At 41.2% G+C, this 21,881-nt stretch overlaps 2 pseudogenes; one reads left to right on the forward strand and one right to left on the reverse strand.

Moving 5' to 3' along the window:
- Positions 1 to 10,483: 10,483 nt before the first annotated feature.
- Positions 10,484 to 12,769, reverse strand: LOC118705613 (annotated as a pseudogene).
- Positions 12,770 to 14,656: 1,887 nt separating this feature from the next.
- On the forward strand, positions 14,657 to 15,826 carry LOC118705541 (annotated as a pseudogene).
- The last annotated feature ends 6,055 nt before the right edge of the window (positions 15,827 to 21,881 follow it).

Here is a 21,881-nt window from a genome sequence, read left to right on the forward strand (position 1 = left end):
ATGTAGACACATCAGACCAGGATACCGCCTTATTGCAGGGTAGACCTACAACAAAGACATCTTAGTTCTTTTACCTCATGCTGATGAGCCAGAGATCAGTACTCAATCTTTTGAATTGCTTCCCCATAATTAAAATCGCATAAAAAGGGCAGGGATTCAAAATGAGTCTAACGTGCTTTCTTACAAGAAAGCATTTGTGTAGCTGCAGAGGGTAACAAAACACAAAGACTATTGTAGCAACAGTCCTAGAGCCAAGTCATCTCCTGCCCCAAGTCTCTGTGGAGATCATGCTGCCTCGTGGCCTCTTCCTTCCTACGCTGGCCTCCAGGGGTGTTGTCATCTCTGACAGACAGAAAAAGTTCCCAAGACCAAACCAGAGAGTTTACAGCGCCCCAGCCCTCCCATTTTCCAGTGAGATGAGCGTTGGCAACTGATACCTCAAGGACAGATCCTTGACAGCAGATGTGCCTGGGAAGGTTGACAGCTTTTCTACAATGGGCTCCTTGTTGGTATATGTATCCAGACTGACTGTGATTAATGGATTCTTAAATTTAGCCTTTCTTCTTATCATGTGACTCCTGGAAGGTCACTTAGGATTAGAATTTTTATTTCCCTATTTGTAAAAAGTAACTTACAGTAAATGTTAGTGCTAGACAGAACTTCAAAGACAATTTCATGTAACTCCTTTAATTTTTAGAAAGAGGCTAGATCCAGAGAGGTTGGAGGAAATTGCTTAAGGTCAAATAGTTGGGTCAGGAATAAATGTTGTGCAATATAGTTAATTTTGCTGTTAACAAAGGGCTAAAATTCAAGAATTTTGCTTGAAGATTAAAATGCCATTGTTGTTTTTAGAAATCCAATTGGCTTTATTAAGTGTTTCATGAATTAATTAGCACCTAATCTAGCAACTAGAAGGGTGCTCTGGTATTTTACTTTTTGGTATTAATTATTTCTGACAACCTAGTTACTGAATAAAAATATAAAAAACTGTTTCTAGTATTTCATCTAATGAGAATATAACACAAGTTCTGCTATTAAACAAAAGGTATAGCCCTAACTGTTTGGCTCAGTGAATAGAGTGTCGGCCTTCAGACTCAAGGGTCCCAGGTTCGTTTCTGGTTACGGGCACATACCCAGTGGGGAGTGTGCAGGAGGCAGCTGATCAATATTTCTCTTATCGATGTTTCTAACTCTCTATCTCTCTCCCTTTCTTTCTGTAAAAGATTAATAAAATATATATATTTTTAAAAGATATAGAATTTTTAAACTTTCTTTGAATACATGTTTTATAATAATTAGAATTTTTTTAATAATAATTAATTTTAAAAGGCTGGTCAAGTGAAGCAGTGGGGTGGAGAAGGAACAAAGAAATCTGTAACTGGCTGTGATCAATTAGTTGTAAGACACCACTGCACTCGGACCAGCCTATAATAATTAATTTTAGTTAATATATAAATGAATTAATTCTTTTAAAGTTGCATGAGTAGTCAAGAAATCCCCAGTCTTCGCACTTCTATATGTATTTTGTGTGTGTGTGTACTTTTTTTTAACCTTTTAAGAGTAAATTGCAGATATTATGCCTTCAAACCTTAATTCTTTAAAAAAAAAAATGTTCTTATTGATTTGAGAGAGAGAGAGGAAGAGAGGAAGAGAGAGAAAAAGAGAGAAACATCAACCAGCTGCTCGGGTATGCTTCCCACTGGGGAGCGAGCCTGAAACAGGGCCATGTGTCCTGACTGGGAATCGAACTGAAGACCTTCTGGTGCATGGAATGGCGCTCAACCAAGTGAGCCACACCGGCCAGGGCCAAACCTTCATTCTTTTTTTTAAAATATATTTTATTGGTTTTTCACAGAGAGGAAGAGAGAGGGACAGAGAATTAGAAACATCGATGAGAGAGAATCATCGATCAGCCGCCTCCCGAACACCCCCCACTGGGGATGTGCCCGCAACCACAGTACATGTCCCCAACTGGAATCGATCCCGGGACCCCTCAGTCCGCAGGTCGATGCTCTATCCACTGAGCCAAACTGGTCCCAGCCAAACCTTCATTCTTAACTGGGAAAAATACCACACCCAGTAACGGTAGAATCGTTTTTTTTAAGCAACACCCACTCAGATAATAATCTTGGTTGATAGCATCATTTTATATAGCATCATCTGACTTGAACAATGGAGATAAAAATCTAGCTGGAAGAACAATTAATATAGTCTCTTCATTCAACAGATACTTAATAAAAGTAGGCTGGTGCCCTAGTGCCATGGTCTGCAAACTGTGGCTCCCGAGCCACATGCGGCTCTTTGGCCCTTTGAGTGTGGCTCTTTCATAAAATACCACAACCTGGGTGAGTTTATTTTGAAGTGGCGTTAGAAGAAGTTTAAGTTTAAAAATTTTGGCTCCCAAAAGAAATTTCAATAATTGTACTGTTGATATTTGGCTCTGTTGACTAATGAGTTTACTGACCACTGCCCTAGTGGATGGAAGAATAAAACATCCATATTTTGTTCATTTGAGAATTGCTGAGCTCAAAAAGTGCTCTGTCTCTCTCTCTCTCCCTCTCTATTTTTTCCTCTCTCTCCTATTTTCTCCTTAAACATGGAATCATTTTCTTTCATAATGAGAAGAGGATTTAAAATAAAATCACATGTGCTTATAGGTTAAGGATCAAATCAGAGATGTAAATGTAAAGTGATCAGCTCTGAACTCTCCAAGGATTCAATTTTGTTTTCTTCAATGTTTTTATTGTGCTAGCTGTTTATACTTTTGTTGAAGATGGATTGAAATTGGAGGACATCAGATGGGTCTTTAAGAAGTTTCTTGCCGAAACCAGTTTGGCTCAGTGGATAGAGTGTCGGCCTGAGGACTGAGGGGTCCCGGGTTCGATTCCGGTCAAGGGCATGTACCTTGGTTGTGGGCACATCCCCAGGAGGGGGTGTGCAAGAGGCAGCTGATCGATGATTCTCTCTCATCGATGTTTCTAACTCTCTATCCCTCTCTTCCTCTATGTAAAAACTCAATAAAATATATTTTTTTAAAAAAAGTTTTTCTTTCTTGCTTCAATTGCATTGTCTTCCAAGGATGTTAACACTCAGTGGGCGCTAATAGTACTAAGGAAACGCTTTCATTTGCCACCCTGAACACACATCCTACCTAGACCTCCTCAGGATATCTAATCACTCTGCCATTAACAGCCACACAGATATTGTGAGGTCATATTAAGTATAGAGTGGACAATTAACTCATGTGCCCTTATACCAATGTTGCCACAGGTGCTCTGAGGAGCAAAAGGGGTGGGGGGTGTAGATAGAGAGTCAATAATAATACTTGGCTTTTAGCTACAGTATTTTTCGGACCATAAGACGCACTTTTTTCCCCCCAGAAGTGGGGGGGAAAAGTCCCTGCGTCTTATGGTCCAAATATAGCCTACACATATACTTTAAAAAAAAAGTTTTTTTACTTGCCCGGCTCTGTGTGGTCTCTGTGTGCTTGCCCGGCTCTAAAATGGTTCTAAATGCTGCTGTTTACTTTACAGGCTTGATTACATGTGTTTATGACTGTGATGTTGGGTTTTAATGCACATAAAATATTTTAGGACACTATTTGTTTCAGAATCTTTTTTTCTTCATTTCCCTTCTCTAAAAACTGGTGCATCTTATGGTCCGGTGCGTCTTATGGTCCGAAAAATACGGTAAGTGCACTGGATTTCCAGCACTATCCTTTGTGAACAAAGCACTCTTGTGTACGAAGTGAGTTATTATCACTATAGAGATTAGCATAAATAACCAGAGAGCAAAATGTCTGCTATAAGCTCAGCTCTTCTCTGCAAGCAAGAGTTTTATATTAACTACTAGAGGTTCGGTGCATGAATTCGTGAATGGGTGGGATCCCTAGGTCTGGCCGGTGATCAGGGCCGTCAGGTTCCCTGCCTCCTCCTTCCCTTGCTGCCCTCAAGCCACCACCGTGTGGTTCCCTGCTTCCTGGCCTCCCTCCATCCTCCTTCCCTTGCCGCCCATGTCCTCTGCTACCCACTCCCAGTTCCCCTGTCACAGTCTGGGGCCCAGCCCCAGTCAGGTGATCAGGGCCTGCCAGCAGCGGGGAGGGGCCAACTGCCAGCACAGCGAGGGACCATGGGGGGAGGCGGGGTGAAGGGAGGGATCTGGGAGGTTGGCCACTGGCCCTTGGCTCCCCTGCGAAAGAGGCCATGTCCACCACCACCCACCCCTGGTTCTCCATCCCAGCTGGGGGGCCCGGCCTCAATCAGGTGATGGGGGCCTACTGGCCACAGGGAGGGACTGGGAGGTTGGCCAGCAGGCCCCATCTGCGATCAGGGCCTGCAGGCTGGGGGAAGCTCCTACATTGAGCATCTGCTCTTTGGTGGTCAGTGTGCATTATAGCCACCAGTCATTCCAGTCATTCTGTCCTAAAGGTTGCTTAGGCTTTTATATATGTAGATTTTTTTTTTTTTTTATCCTTACCTGAGGACATGTTTTATTGGCTTTAGAGAGGGAGAGAGGAAGGAAGAGGGAGAGGGAGAGGGAGAGGGAGAGAAGAGAGAGAGAGAGAGAGAGAGAGAGAGAGAGAGAGAGAGAGAGAGATACACACCAATGTGAGAAAGACATCAATTGGTTGCCTCCCATATATGCCACCACCAGAGGTCGAACACAACCTAGGTATATGCCCTGACCAAAATCAAACCCAGAACCTTTTGATGTATGGGACAATGCTCCAACCAACCGAGCCACCAGCCAGGTCTATAGCAACAATTTATTTATTTTTTATTTATTTTAATATATTTTATTGATTTTTGTACAGAGAGGAAGGGGGAGAGATAGAGAGTTAGAAACATCAATGAGAAAGAATCATCGATCAGCTGCCTCTTGCACACCTCCTACTGGGAATATGCCCGCAACCAAGGTACATGCCCTTGACCGGAATAGAACCCGGGGCCCTCAGTCCCCAAGCCCACACTCTATCCATTGAGCCAAACCAGTCCCGGCTATAGCAACAATTTAAAGGCAGCAATCAGCCCTTTCTTCCGAGTTTTAAGCACAAACATTTGGAACACACTTTTTTCTCATATTTAAGAGGACAATTTTGTGAGAGATAGCTAAACTTTAGTTACAACCTCATCAATCTGTGCTCCCTGACATAAAACAGCTTCTTTCCAGATGAATAAACATGACTTTTTTTTTTTTTAATCCATTTAATTCTAAATCAAATCACTTTCACAACAGTGAAAATTAGCAGCTGGTCATGGTTTCATTTAGAACACGACTTTCACTCAGTAACGTCTAACACTGTGAAGGTACCGCCATATTTCTGGTGCCAATGTGTCTTTGGTAATTAAGGTCTGAAGAAAAATACCTTTTAATGTGAACATAAGTAAAATGCACTTTATTTTTGTTGCACTGATAATCAAAACATAAAAAAGGTAAAAAACAAAAACACCCAAAATCCAACTAACCTACTGCTTGCTGTAGAAATGTAGAACCAGTGAATATTTATCAAGCTCCTCTGGTACATGATGCTCTTTCATGTATTCATGAATGTGGAAATACATTCAAAAGTTGATGATGCAGCCAAAACCAGTTTGACTCAGTGGATAGAGCGTCGGCCTGGGGACTGGAGGGTCCCAGGTTCGATTCCGGTCAAGGGCACGTACTTTGGTTGTGGGCACATCCCCAGCGGGGGATGTGCAAGAGGCAGCTGGTCGATGTTTCTCTCTCATCGACATTTCTAACTCTCTATCCCTTTCAATTCCTCTCTGTGTAAAATCAATAAAAATATATTAAAAAAAAAAGTTGATGATGCAATTTGATTAGATCACATCATGCTGTACTAAGCTGTGATTTTTCTCGTTTCATATTTTGAGTGATGCAGGAGAGCAGCTAGTTAAGAACAATAGCATTCAATATTAAACAAAAAATTTCTACTGTTTTTTTTTTTAAAAAAAGAATGCAATTAAATAGCTGTCATAGGATCTTTGTCTTATTTTGTTTCATTTCATTCTTTATTTTAATGAACATTTTAATGTTATGTATAACAGAACATTATGAATACAATAGAAACAAAGTTTTATCAAAAATTTCAACACAAAGTGGGAAGTAATAATTTGATACCTATATTATAGTATTTATTTTAAAAAATATTCCCAAGTTTGAGGGTGAAACAATTTTGCATTCCAAACTCCAGAATCATGATTTCTCATGTGAGCTTAATGCAGAATTATAGCAGGAAAAATTTTTTTTAATTAATTTCCTTTATTTGTCTTTAAATATATATTCTATTCATTTTTTACAGAGAGGAAGAGAGAGGGATAGAGAGTTAGAAACATCGACGAGAGAGAATCATCAATCAACTGCCTCTTGCACACCCTCTACTGGGGATATGCCTGCAACCAAGGTACATGCCCTTGACCGGAATCGAACCTGGGACCTTTCAGTCCGCAGGTCGATGCTCTATCCACTGAGCCAAATCGGTTTGCCTTTATTTGCCTTTAAATCAATAAAATCTTTGACTGCTACAGGTCTCCTTTAATTATATATATTTAACTTCTCTCTATTGGAACCATATTGCTAATGCCTTATTATACACACTTGAAACCAAAACAAAACAAATACTGTATAAAACCTAAAAGTCAACATTGCTGAGTTGTGGTTTTTTTTTAAATAAATTTTTATTGTTCATATTATTACAAATGTTCCTTTCCACCCCCCTTCTCACCCCACCCTCTGCCCTTTCCCCACCCCCCATTGTCCTCATTCATAGGTGCACAGTTTATGTTCAGTCTCTTTCCACATCCCCCTCTCCCCTTTTCCCCAAGAATAAACAGTTCACTCCCCTTCCATACCTCTGATTCTATTATATTCAACAGTTAATATTGTTCCTCAGATTTTTTTTTTTAGTTCCCTTGGTTTTTAGATTCACTTGTTGATAGTTATGTATTTGTTGTTCATAATTTTTATCTTTATTTACTTTCTCTTCTGAAAGAACCCCCTTCAGCAATTCATATAATTCTGGTTTGGTGGTGATGAACTCCTTTAGCTTTTTTTATTAGTGAAGCTCTTTATCTGACCTTCAAATCTGAGTGATAGCTTTGCTGGATAGATTATCTTTGGCTGTAGGTTCTTGCTATTCATCACCTTGAATATTTCTTGCCATTCCCGTCTGGCCTGCATGGTTTCTGTTGAGAAATCAGCTGACAATCGTATAGGTGCTCCTTTATAGGTAACTACCTTCTTTGCTCTTGCTTCTTTTAATATTCTCTCTTTGTCTTTTGCTCTTGGAATCTTAATTATGATTTGTCTTGGTGTGGTCCTCTTTGGATTCCTTTTGTTTGGAGTTCTGTGCGCTTCCTGGACTTGTAAGTCTAATTCTTTCACCAGGTGGGGAAAGTTTTCTGTCACTATTTCTTTCAGTATGTTTTCAATATCTTGCTCTCTCTCATCTTCTGGGACCCCCATAATTCTGATGTTGGTTCGCTTGAAGTTGTCCCAGAGGTTTCTTACATTATCTTCAACTTTCTGCATTCTCTTGCCTTCTTGCTTCTGCGGAGGAGTGTCTTCTGGCTTTTTATGTTCCAAATCTTTGACTTGATTCTTGCGATCTTCCATTCTGTTTTTAGGACTCCATAAAATATTTTTTATTTCAGACAATGTATTCTTTATTTCTTGTTGATCCCTTATTATTTCTAGTTGATCCCTTTTCATATCCTCATAGGTCTTGTTTATTTTATCGGCCTTTTCTAGGAGATTCTTCAACAACCTTATAAGTGTGGTTTTGAACTCTATATCCAGTCGCTTTTTGTCTTCCATTTTTTTCGTTTGTGATCTATTTGGTTTAGGCATTTTCGCAGGCAGCTTTCCTGATGGGGCGGGGTTTCAGGGTGGAGCCTACAGCCTTGGCTTCCGTCAGCCCTGCCCTATGCGACTTCTGAGACTCAGGGTCCTTCAGTACTTGTTGCGAGCGCCTCTGAGAGAAAGGTGCCCTTGATTTTCGCCTGCTGCCAAACTGTCTATGCTCTCCCCCAATGAGTCCGGTATTGGGGTTCAGTTCAGTTGGTAGTGGGATTGGAGGTGGCGTTCAGAGCAGTCTGGAGCCCCTGTCTCCTTCCCGTCAGGGCAATCCCCCGGCACAGCCGGCCGGCCCTTCTCTGCGCGCAGTGTGCGCGCCTCGGGGACCTCCTTTCGCCGCTTCCCCGGAATCCCGCCTTACAGCCCGGCTCCCTATGGATGAGCCTGGGTCCCCAGGGTCTGGCCTAGAATTGGGGTTCAGAGCAGTTGGAGCTGGGCCCAGCACAGTCGGAGCTTTTCTCTCCTTCCCGCTTGGGACCGCCAGCCAGGCACTCGGCCTCCCTCCTCTCCACCTCTGTCCTCTCCGTGCAAGCCAAGTGTCTCCATACCTTGGGCTTTTACAGCTCCTCCGCGCTTCTTTCTGGTTTTCTCCTTGCTTCTTGTTGTAGAATTTCCAGTCAGTCGACTTTCCTGTAGTTCTGGGTAACGTCCATTTTATATTTTAGTTGTATTTTGTTGAAATTGTTGTGTGCGGCTGCGGCTAGTTGCCTACCCGAGCAGCCATCTTGGATTCTCCCTACAAAAGTCTGAGTTCTAACATTTATACTTAACTTTAGGTCTTAGTGGAGTCTTATCTTTCCAATGTTTTGAAAAGAGACCAAAAAGTAAAAGTAAATATTTTTTCTCTTTTGACTGTTGCTAACTGTTAAGTGGTGGCTACAGAGACAAACACGGAAGGAAGCCTTGCCAACTTAACCACTGCAAATTGTAAATAATAACTGCTAAAACAAACAAAAATACTGTTTTCTTTTAAAGGAAACAATAGAGCAGTCCTGAAAAAAATGTTTTTCCTAGTTTCGCACAGGATAATTATAGCAGAAGATATGGGAAAATTCCCATAGCTATCACCAATTACTTAAAGAGGTTTTGTTACAATAAAAACTTGGATAGTATACTAGCAGTGTTGCTGGAACATTAGCAAAAGTATATACATTCCAGTTACCTTTGATTTAGCCATAATCACATATGTATGCCTTTTTTGGATAAAAATATATTTTTTTAATAAAAACTGATCACCCAACTTTAATGATTTAATATATGTCTAGTAATAATTAATGTCGTTTTCTAATACTTTTTTAAATCGAATTTATTTAAACAATACAGCAAAATTTAATCAACAATATAGGTGCCGTTGTTTTCTACTACTTGTGCCCAATGCTCAGGAAGCGTTTTAATCCCTCTGTTGTAAAATTCTTGTAATTTTGATGCAAAAAATTCGGTCAATGCATTTTTGAGGCATTCTTCATTATTAAATTTTTTTCCAAGAAGAAAGTTTTGCAAAGAACGAAACAAATGGTAATCGGAAGGCGCAATATCAGGAGAATATGCAGGTTGAGGGAGAACTTCCCATTCCAACTGGCGCAGTTTTTCAGCAGTGATTCTTGCAGTATGCGGTCGTGCATTATCGTGGTGAAGAATTACGCCCTTCCGATTAATCAGCGCGGGTTCTTTTTCTCTTAAAGCTTGGGCTAACCTTTCCAATTGGGCACTATACACTGCACTTGGAATGGTTTGGTTAGATGGTAAAAGTTCATAATGAAGAATTCCTTTAAAATTCCACCAAACACACAACATCACTTTTTTCGCATGCAAGTCAGGTTTTGGCGTGGGCTGCGGAGCCTCATTTTTGTCCAACCATTGAGGCCGCCTTTTCAAATTAAAATACAGCATCCATTCTTCATCTCCGGTAACAATTTGCTCTAAAAACGGCAAACGGTTTTGACGAGAGAGGAGCGAACTGCAAATTGTGACTTTGATTACGGTTGTTGTCGGTCAACTCACGAGGAACCCATTTTCCAAACTTTTGGACTTTGCCAAGTGCACGCAATTGATTGGAAATTGTTTTTTGTGAACAGTTTAAAGTTGTCGCAAGCTCTTGTTGGGTAATTTGAGGATTTTGCACCAAAAGAGCTTGAAGAGCTTCTTGATCAAAATTGGACACACGGCCTCGACCACTCTTGTCATCTAACGAAAAATTTCCCTCGCGAAATTTCTCAAACCAACGCTGGCATTTTCTAGCGCTAACTGCATCTTGACCAAGAGCACAACAGATGTTTTTTGCAGCCTCACTTGCTTTTCTTCCTAACTGGAACTCGTAAAGCATGCAGTGCCGAATATGCTCTTCATCCGCCATCTTCTTAGCCCTAGTTTTGCAACAAAAACCAAACCAAACACAAACTTTTTCAAGCAAAACTCGTTAATTGCACTTCACACGTTCTGTAGATACCACGTGTTTGAAGGTTATGTCAATACAAGTCAACGCCAAGCAAGATTTTAAACGAATGTTTAAAAACGACATTAATTATTACTAGACCCGATATGTGCTCAAGAGTGGTAGTAAAAGGAACAGATGCAATTATGAATCCAGGGACAGAAAAATCAAGTACCTCAGGAAAAGAAAAGTATAAAATTAGAGATTCAAACATATTTATTCAGCCCTATTGCAGTCCTTCCGCAAATTATGATGTTAAAATGGGCTCTTCAATTTATAAAGGCTTTTTTTTAATGGTCTCACTACCCCATTGGTCAATTCTCACTGAGGAAATGGTTTGACTGCCTCATCTGAACTGCCCTTGCCTGGCAATTTGAAATACTAGATATTTCACTATTATAAAACATTTTTTTTTTGGTTCTTTACATAGGTTTACTTTAATTAACTGATAAGAGGGGAATTGATTAGCATTTTCCATCCCAACATCACCTATCTGCACCACTAAAAATCCTTCATTCAATCTGCTCCTTTACAATCTCTTATTTGCTAAAGTTGGCGAAATTTGCAAAGGCATCTTGCTTGGGTTGCACAGTTCCTGAAGTCATAGCTAAGTTGGGCATGCCCATTCCCACTGTGCCCGTCAGGCCCCATCCCAGCAGTTGACATCCCTATATTCATGTTCATGCCCATCATGCTTGGGCTCATCATCGGAGTATTTCCAAGAGGGGCCATTCCCATGGTGCCAGTCATCACATTGGGCATGCTCATAGGCATTGGTCCCCCCATCAAAGGGCTAATTTGGGGCCAGACAGGAAGCATGTTTGATGGAGAATTGAGGTTCACAGCTCCAAGACTTTGGGTCATCACATTCATAGGTTGCTGCATATTGGGTTGTTGAATCATTGCATTGAGCGATGGCTGCTGGGGTTTGGAAGGCTGCATACCAGGTAGCAAGTTGTCTAGGCTGATGTTTACACTGGGGTCAGACCAAGTAGAGGGCAGGATTTTGCTGACTGACTTCTGGACCATATCTGTATTCTGATTATAGATAGGATTAGGCTTCTGCAGCACTGTGCTAACATTTTGCAAAGGCTGTAATCTTGACATGGGCAAACCCAGCCCTACAGTATTAGTGCTCATCATAGAGAAATTCATACTCTGAAAAGAGGTCATGGTTGCCTGGGATGAGCCCATAAGATCAAATAGGTCTGAAGAATTTGAGGCAGCTGGAGATGGACCTGAAGCTGGTTGTGAGCTACTGAGAAGTTCTACAGCTGGCTGTGAGGCACTGCCAAAGAGCTCACCACTGGAAGCAACAGGGCCTGACAAGGCTTGGTTGAAGACACTCCAATCACCAAACTCTCCATTCCCACTTGTAATTACTTGAGAAGGGAAATTGCCTGATGCAGCAGCTGAGCCAAAGTCAGCAAATCTACCAAATAAATCAGCTGATCCTCCTGTTGATTGGCTGGGGCCATCAAACAGGTCAACAGGGTCACCAGATGATTTGCTAGTAGGCATTGAAGTCTTAACTGAAGACTGAGGCATATGAATTGAAGCATTCTGAACTGGACTTGCTTTGTCCCCTGTGTAATTAATGTGCTGCCACTCCAAGATCAATGGTTTTGGAAGGATTTGCTGTGCGCTTGTGCCTGGCTGTGGTGGTCTCTGTGGCTTGTGTGATATGGATATGCTTTGTCGTCACAGTCTCCTCTTCATCTTTGAATTCACCTTTGGGAGATCTGCCTCTTCTTGCTTTCTTCTCCTCATCACTGTCGCTGCATCTTTCTGGTGAGTCTTCTCTATCTTTCCTCCGGAACTTGCTTATGGTGTCATCAATTGTGCTTCCGATTTTATCACTCAGTTCACCTAATTTGTCACTAAATGGAAAAGCACTTTTGTTTTTATCCCACTCCTCATCCCATTTTGATTTGGGCTCAGGATCATATCTTTCACTGTATCTGAATCCTCCAACACTGTCTGAGGAAACCCCAACATATTTGTCTTTGTTCTTCGCTTTCTTTCGCTCTTCATGAAGCCTGTCATCATCCTGGGCAAATTCAACCAATTCTTTCACCTTCTGGCAAATATTTATACCTTGATCCTTGCCATGCTCATCTGCAAAGTGGTAATTTTCCAGGGATCGCAAATCATAAATGTGTTCTCTGGCACTTGTAACAACACGCTCTGATCCATTCCTTATGAGGTAAGCTAAGAGCAGCAATGATTTATAAACTCTTCTCCATTTTTTTTGTTGTCTTTTAACATTCGTGACCAAAGCATATTCATAAGTTCTGGAAATTATTCATACATAAATGTGGCCTTGGCAATCCCTCCCATGAGTTGCCCAGAAGGTCCCCAAGGATCATCATTCGTTGTTTATCGAACCTTAGACTCGATCTCGGAATAATTCATAACCACATTGGTGGCTTTGTTCACCAGCTCCCACACTTTCCACATGTTCAACATCGTGCTGCACGCGGGCCAGGCGGCGCTGCCCTCTCCTGCTCCCCACGGACCTGGGACCTTTCCACACCGGGGCCGATCCCTAACCCTAACCCTAACCCTAACCCTAACCCTAACCCTAACCCTAACCCTAACTCTAACCCTAACCCTAACCCTAACTCTAACCCTAACCCTAACCCTAACCCTAACCCTAGAACTCCCCAGTCGGCTCCGGCTCCAGCCCCAGCCCCAGCCGCGGCGCTGCCGGTGACACGTCCAGATGCTCATCTCATTCTTTAAAATGACATCTTTACTATAAGCAGTGAAAACCACTGCGTATCATCTTCACTGAATCCTCCCGTTTACATTTATTTTCTCAGGAATTAACTCATACACCTGGGTTGGGTTTTTAATTTTTTTTGTTTGTTTGTTTGTTTGAGAAAGGAGGTGTTTGCTTCAGTGGCAATGATTCATCACAATTTTCTATGCGGGACATATTCTGGTAGGTGAGGCACAAACGTGGGCTTTTCATAAGCCCCTGATGATTTTAGCTACACTTTAGGAAGAAGAAAAACAACACTTTACTTACGTGATGCTAAATTAACAGCTTCTATTCACCTTTCATGGACTTCTGTTCCATGAGACACTTCCCAGTACCTAAGAAACAATGTGAGGGTGTGGGGCCATGTGTGAGTTCTTAACATGTTCTCTGGCGTCAAGCACAAAACAGTCCCCGTGGTAGGAGGTTGATATGGACTTGTTGAATTGGAACAATTCATTGCAGAATTCCGGTTTGCAGATAAAAATTTAGTACGTAAGGGAAAAAAAAGAAAAAGAAAAAGAAAAAAAGGATTGGCTTGGGAAACAAAGAAACCTCAGTTCTTCCAAAATTCCTAACATTCAAACCTAATATGTTTCTGTTCAGAAGCATATTACCCAATCCAATTTAGAGTTGGAGCTTGGGAAAAAAGATAAAATATGTAACAATAAAAAGTAACTTTAAATTTCTTATGTATTATTGCATTCGAGAATATTGATGTGCTCCTTGGGAAAATAACCGGGGTTCTTCTTTAACTGGCCTGGGGAGAAAGTGTTGCACTAAGAGTGAGGTTGTGAGGATGAGAAACAGAAGTTCTTAGAGCACTTAACCATGTCACGCTAACTGGCTGTCACAGATGTCCATCCTGGATCAGTCATGAGCAAGGAAGTCCAAAAATGACCCGAAACGACAAATTACAATATAAAACTTAAATGTAAGTTTTAAAATGAAGGAAATGAAGAGCCCCATGGTCTTTAAGCAATTTCTTTTCTTTTCTTTTTAAAAAATATATTTTATTGATTTTTCACAGAGAGGAAGGTAGAGGGACAGAGAGTTAGAAACATCGATGAGAGAGAAACATCAATCAGCTGCCTCCTGCACATCCCCCACTGGGGATGTGCCCGCAACCAAGGTACGTGCCCTTGACTAGAACTGAACCTGGGACCCTTGAGTCCGCAGGCTGATGCTCTATCTACTGAGCCAAACCGGTTTTGGCTAAGCAATTTCTTTAACATGGCCCAGCTGCCTTGTTTATAAAATGAGAAAGTTGTATTGGACAATACTAGATCCCTCCACACAACTTGCGTAATGCTTTTTCAGAAACAACAGTCTCCTGGCTGAAACAAGGAACTGACCAAAAACAGTTACTGCGGAAGTAATGATAAAGATGATGACACAGTAAAACACGGTATCACCATTCAGTAATGCGAATCGGTGGATTTGTGCAGCTCTGTTATTCACTTGATGTCATCCATAGTTATAACATTTTGTCCATATTTGCCATTAAAAGGGATTTGCTATGTTCAAGAGAAAGACTGACCACTGTGGTCAGGACATTTTGTTCTGTCTTGGGGTCGCAGCTCTGAGCTTCCTTCATTCTGCGAGTTATGAGTCAGGTATTTAACATGTTGGTGTTCTCCACTATATTGTAACTTCCTATAGGGCAGGGGTCACACCCCATTCATGTCTAGATCCCACTCTACCTTGCATAGTGCTTTGCAGATGGTAGGTACTCAATGAACGTCCCTTGAGTGATTTCTTTGTCTACAAAATAATGATGAAACCTAGTTTTTAAATGGAATTTCACGTTGAGTGATTGCACAGCCGGCGAGGACTCAACAACCTCCCTTTCAACTCCCTTTGCTTTTGGAAGCTCTGTTCACCCTGCATGCTTCTCCCGCCACAGCCTTCCACAGGCCGTTTCCACCAGGAAAAGGAATTGTATAGTACGTCCGCTATCAGAACCTCCACTCCTTCAACCCCTTTGCTAATGCAAGGGAGGGTGATGATCTTCCCACTGACACTGGGGATTATATCCATACTAGAGGCCTGGTGCATGAAAATTCATGCACTGGAAGGCGGGGAGGGTCCCTCAGCCTGGCCTGCCCCCTCTCACAGTCTGGGAGCCCTCAAGGGCAGGAGGTGACCCGGTGATCAGGGGAAGGCAATGTCCCCATCACACCTCTGTTGCTGCTACTGCCAGCAGTGCAAGCCTTAGCCGTTTCTGGTTACCTGAGCCTCGGGCAGCCCCAGGCACCTGGACATCTGCCATCTGAGGTTTGCCTGTGCCTGGGCCAGCCCTGGGCGGCTGGGAGGCTGAGGGGACTGGGAGACTCTGGAGGCAGGAGTTTGGAGTGTGCCTGTCACCCCAGCAGGCCTGAAGGGACTGGGTGCCACCATCTTGTGGCTGTGGGCACCACCATCTTTGAGGTTGGGACAGTCAATTAGCATATTTCCTCCTTATTGGTTGTGGGCGCTGTCATCTTTGTGATGGCATGAGAATCAATTAGCATATTTTCCTGTTTATTAGATAAAATATGAATTCAACAGAGAAACAGCAGATCCCTTTCCACTGTCCAAGGGATCGCTGGTGATTAGGATAAAATGAAACTAGTGAAGGCCTTTAAGATGAAATTTGCCTGTAATGGTAATGTCATTGAGTATCAGGAAATGGAGAAGTAATTCAGCTGCAGGGTGACCAGCACAAGAACTTATGCCAGTTCCTCTTTGAGACTGGACTGGCTAAGGATGGCCAGCTGACAGTTCATGTGTTTTAAGTGCTTTTGGCTCACTGAAGCCCAAGTGAGGATTTCTTTGCAAAGAGTAGAATTTCCCTTCTGTCTCTTGTCCACAAGTTTAAAAACCTCACAGCTTAAATAATTTAGCCATTTGGGGTCTGTTTTTACCTTGAACTAGTATAACTCCTTCATGCAATAATCTTAAAAGAACCATTAAAAAAATGGAATTTCACATGAAAGAATATAATATTCACATGGTATCTATTTTCTTTTTCTTATGCTCTATTTTCTTTTCCTTAAACTTTAAAGAATATATATATATTATTGATTTTTTTACAGAGAGGAAAGGAGAGGGAAAAAGAGTTAGAAATATCAATGAGAGAGAAAAACATCGATCAGCTGCCTCCTGCACACCTCCTACCCCCACTCCCCCCACCCCCCGCGCGCCACTGGGTATGTGCTCGCAACCAAGGTACATGCCCTTGACCAGAATTGAACTGGGACCTTTCAGTCCACAGGCTGACACTCTATCCACTGTATGCTCATTAAATTTTGATCCTTTTTCCAGGGGTCAGATCAGGTTCATCCTTCTCTATGAAGCACTAATTGGTTGTTACAGCCCTTGATGATGGCTTCTTATTGGGTGACATATTGGGTCTATATCACATTAGATTTGAAGTTTATTACAGAGAAGAAGAGTTCAATGTCTCCTTGTACCCTGAAATCACCTTCACAACTAAGGTGCTAAGAAGTGTTTATATATAATAAACATATGCGGTGGTCATAGTGCTCAGAATGATCAATAACTCAAGGCAGTGGATGACTTGCACCTCTTTGGAGACCCAAGAGCCAGTGTACCCAGTGGTCAGTGTGAGACCATACTGGATTAGCAAAACTGTTAAGATCAGTTGCTTATAGCAAACCAAAAGGTACTTTGACTTCATATTTTCTGTGAGGAAGAAGCTCTAGGCATGCAGCCTTGTGTCCCTTGGTTCGGGCCTCTCTTCCAGGTGCCAACAGCCTGTCTCAACTTACACCCAGGCAGAGCTTTCTGTATATATATATTTTTAAAATATATTTTATTGATTTTTTTCATAGAGGAAGGGAGAGGGATAGAGAGCTAGAAACATCGATGAGAGAGAAACATCAACCAGCTGCCCCCTGCACACTCCCTACTGTACATGCCCTTGACTGGAATCGAACCTGGGACATTTCAGTCTGCAGGCTGATGCTCTATCCACTGAGCCAAACTGGCTTCGGCATTTTCTGTATATTTTATTGTCTTAGTTCTTCTGGAAGTCAGGGAATGTGAAAGAAGATCAAATATTTAAAAAAAGAAATAAAGAAAATCAAAATGTTTTTCATGAGTTAATAATGAATATATTGTACAAAGGGTAACCAAAGAACAGACTAGAATATTTTGAGGACATTATATCTAATGGAAAAATCTGGATACCCACTATTGAAAATATGTAATGATATATAACATCTCTATATATAAAAGCCTAATATGCAAAGTGTCCCCTTGGGAGTTTGACCCACTGGGAGTTCGATCGTCCACTATGAGGTGCGCTGACCACCAGGGTGTGGCACAGAACAAGGGAAGGCCCTGGCTGTTAGGGACCCTAACTGTGCACTGGGCCTCTAGTAGAAATATAAATGTAATATATCATATGCAAGCAATTATGTCTCCATACTCCAAAACTAGTCCAAGAAGGCCTAAGGGTAGGAGAGAGGAAAAAATAGGAGAGAGGAATGAAAGAAGGAAGAAAGGCAAGATAAAATGGATATGAAGGAGGAGGGATAGTGCTAGTTGAAGCTTTGGGGAGAGTGTGGATAACTTCTGAGTGGTATAGTTTGCCAACTGGGTGACAGGAATGTAGCTCACACTTCAAAGCAGGTTAAGAAACAGTGCAGCACCTTTTGCATATGAATGGCCTATTCTTTTGTAACCTAAAACCTAACAAACTGCAGCTGGGTCAGAGAGCTCCAAAGCTTCCAAAAGAAGGCCTAAGGCCCTGCAGCAGCAGCCTGCATTGCTTCACAGCTGAGTCTCATCTGGGCACTTCCAGCCCCAAACAAAGAGAGGAGGAATCTGCAGATCTCTCTGTAGCTCCTGCTGGGTCACCTCAGGCAGTGGATGACTTGCACCTCTTTGGAGACCCAAGAGCCAGTGTACCCAGTGGTCAGTGTGAGACCATACTGGATTACCACTCTTCACATCCATAAGAGACACACTCAGGGGGCAGACTCAGTGAGCAACAAAGCCCTACTGAAGCAAATCTTGCCCCATAAGGGTGTCTTCAGCACAAAAGTTCTCCCATTGTAGACACAGCTGGTCCTCACAGCCAATTGGCCTGGAGGTCAATTTCTCCCAGTGATAACAATAGCAATCAAGGCTTAACTACAACAAAACTATGCACACAGCCCACAAAGGGGTGCACCAAGAGTGTCCACCTCAGATAACTAGGGAGGCTGAGCCACTGGGCCCTATAGGACATCTATCACACAAGGACACTCTATCAACACAGGAAAGCAGCCAGAATACGGAGACAAAGAAATAAGTCACAAATGAAAGAAATGGAGGAAAGCAAAATACTGGATATAGAGTTCAAAACCACAGTTATAAGGTTACTCAAGAATCTTCTAGAAACCTCTGAGAAAGTTAGTGAGACCCTCAAGGTATGAAAAAGGACTAATCAGAAATTAAGCATATCACTAACTGAAATAAAGAATAATGTACAGAGATCCAACAGCAGACTAGAGGATCCCAAGAATCAAGTTATAGATTTGAAATACAAAAAAGAAAAAAACACCCAACCGGAAAAGCAAAAAGAATCCAGAAATATGAAGACAGTGTAAGGAGCCTCTGGGACAACTTCAAGTGTATCAACATCTGAATTATGGGGGTGCCAGAAGAAAGAGAGCAAGACATTGAAAACTTATTTGAAGAAATAATGGTAGAAAATTTTCCCTACCTAGTGAAAGAAATAGACTTACAAATCCAGGAAGTGCACAGAACCCCAAACAAAAGGAATCTGAAGAGGACCACACCAGGAAACATCATAATTAAAATATCAAGGGCAAAAGACAAAGAAAGAATCTTAAAAGCAGCAAGAGAAAAACAGTTACCTACAAGGGAGTACTCATATGACTGTCAGCTGATTTCTCAACAGAAACTATGCAGGCCAGAAGGGAGTGGCAAGAGATATTCAAAGTAATGAATAACAAAAACCTACAACTAAGATTACTCTACCCAGCAAAGCTATCATTTAGAACTGAAGGTCAGATAAAGAGCTTCACAGATAAGAAAAAGCTAAAGGAGTTCATCATCACTAAACCAAGATTATATGAAATGCTGAAGGGAATTCTTTAAGAAGAGGAAGAATAAGAAAAAGGTAAAGATAAAAATTATGAACAACAAAGTTACAACAAATACGTATCTATCAGCAAGTGAATCTAAAAATCAAGTGAATACAAAATCTGATGAACAGAATAAACTGGTGAATAGAATCAGAGGCATAGAAAGGGAGAGGACTGACAATTCTCAGTGAGGGGGGTGCGGGAAGAGACTGTGTAAAAATTGTACACCGATGGATGAGGACAATGCGGGGGAGGGGTAAGGGCATGGGGTAGCGTGGGAACCAGGTAGAGGGGAGCTATTGAAGGGAAAAAGAGGAATAACTGTAATAATCTGAACAATAAATATTTATTTTAAAAAAAGAAAAAGTAAGGAAGGTATGAAACAGAAAATAACCCACTGGTGAGTTAATGGGATTTGCTCTCTATATTTAAAAATGAAGATGAGAGAGATTAGGGAGGTAAGGATGATGCCTATTTATATTGTTTCATCCCAAAAATATTTATTGCACACTTCCTAGGTGACAGGAGCTGCTAGGTGCATAGGGAAGACACAGTAAACCAAATCAGTAGTCCCTGTACATGTGAAGCAAGATTGTGTTATTAGTAAAAAGAAACAACCTGGTTATATATGCACAGACTTTGTCCAAAAGGAAGCACAACAAACTGGCAACATGAGTTGTTTAAGTGGGGAATGAGCTAAAAGCAGGGACATGATGGAAGGGAAACCTCAAGAATTGTGCCTGTTGTATGGGGGGGAGGGGGCAATGTTAAAATATGTACACAGATAATAATTTAATAAAAAATATAAAAATAAATAAAAAGAATTGTGCCTGTTGAATTTTAACACATGAGTGTGTTACCTATGTAAAAGTTATACATTTTTAAAAATATATTTTCTATTGATTTCAGAGAGGAAAGGAGAGGGAGAATTAGAAACATCAATGATGAGAGAGAATCATTGATTGGCTGCCTCCTGCACATCTCCTACTGGGGATTGAGCCTGCAATCTGGGCAATTCCCTACTGGGAATCCAAGCATGACTTCCTCAACCAATGAGCCACACCAGCCTGGAAAAAGTTATGCCGGGACTGGTTTGGCTCAATGGATAGAGCGTCAGCTTGGGGACTGAAAGGTCCTGGGTTCGATTCCAGTCAAGGGCATGTACCTTGGTTGCGGGCACATCCCCAGTGGGGGTGTGTGCAAGAGGCAGCTGATCGATGACTCTCTCGTCGATGTTTCTAACTCTCTATCTCTCTCCCTTCCTCTCTGTACAAAGTCAATAAAATATATTAAAAAAAAAAAAACCACCCTATTTAAAAAAAAAAAAAAAAAAAAAAAAAAAGTTATAATAAGACTGTGTTCTATCTACTAAGACATATATGTATGTGCATATTTACCTGCATATGCAAATACACATATTTGCCTGTATATGCACAGACTTCTGGTAGTTCATACAAGAAACTGGCAAAGCTGGATGCCTCTGAGGAAGAGAACTGGGTAGGTGGGAGATTGAGGTAAGAGAGTGACTAAATTTCACCCTATATATGTTTCGTTTGCATTTTTATGAATTTGGTTATTTAACATAATGTGCAGAAGTATTAATTTTAAAATGAACTGAGAAATATATGAATAGAAGTTTTTATATAGATAGAAAATCCCACACATTATTTTATATACTAGTACGATTTCTCTGAGTTGCAACTTTTACCAAATTTAACATTCAAAGAAAAAAGTGCATGTTCATATGCATACATGTGATGAAGGAGAACTGACAAAAGCATTGGTGTTTGTGAAAATAAGGGAATTAAAATATTTGGGCTTTGCCTAATGTGGGAAAAACACCTCAGCTATCAATCTAGATAAGTTTTCAAAAATGCCTAAGGCAGTTTCACTTCATACAATAGACACTCTGTTGAAACAGGTTCAGATGGTGGCCAATCTCCACCCATAAGCTTCAGGCTTCTTTTAGAACTAATTAACCCTGGCATGACTTGGTTTTAAATCTGAATTGATCCACTCAGTCCAAAAAAAAAATTGGACCATGATAACCCCTTATTATTATGCAGAAGTAGGATGGCCAATTTTGTAAAATCATGATTAGAAAATTTAGTTTTGTTGTAACTAAATTTTAAGTTTCAGAATCTTAAGACAGATTTATTTAGGTATAATGGACATACAATAAATTACACATAGTACTAAAAAGTGAACAACTCGATAAATTTTGGCATGTGTACAGCTATGACTATAAACAAGGTGGTGAACATATCCATCACCCCTAAAAATTTCCTTGTGCCCTTTTATAATCCTTCCCTCCTGCCCCTTCAGACTACATCCCCTTCCTAGGTAGCCACAGCTCTGCTTCCTATCACTATAGAATAGTTTGCATTTTCTATAATTTATTATTCTCCTCAGGGTGGTCTATATCTTCCTGCTTCTTTGCACACCAAGTCATTTTGTAATGCATGATAGTGTAAATTCTAATTTCCTGAGCTTTGTTCTGGAATGCAGTTAAATTATTTAAAACCAATTGGATCCTTTTGGGTCCTGCTTTGCAAAAACAGGGAAGATTTGGTCTAGGGCTAACTTTGCCTCATTGTTGAATCTCGTGAATTGAGAGTTCTTAGTCTTGCTGCTAGGAAAAGGAACTATTACTAGCCCTGTGTAAGCCCCAAGGATCATTCCCCTTAATCCCCTCCGGTGACTCTTTCCTCTGGCTCTGGTAGTGTCATCA

This window comes from Pipistrellus kuhlii, unplaced genomic scaffold (assembly GCF_014108245.1).
Source record: "Pipistrellus kuhlii isolate mPipKuh1 unplaced genomic scaffold, mPipKuh1.p scaffold_m20_p_5, whole genome shotgun sequence".
NCBI classification, from domain to species: Eukaryota; Metazoa; Chordata; class Mammalia; order Chiroptera; family Vespertilionidae; genus Pipistrellus; species Pipistrellus kuhlii.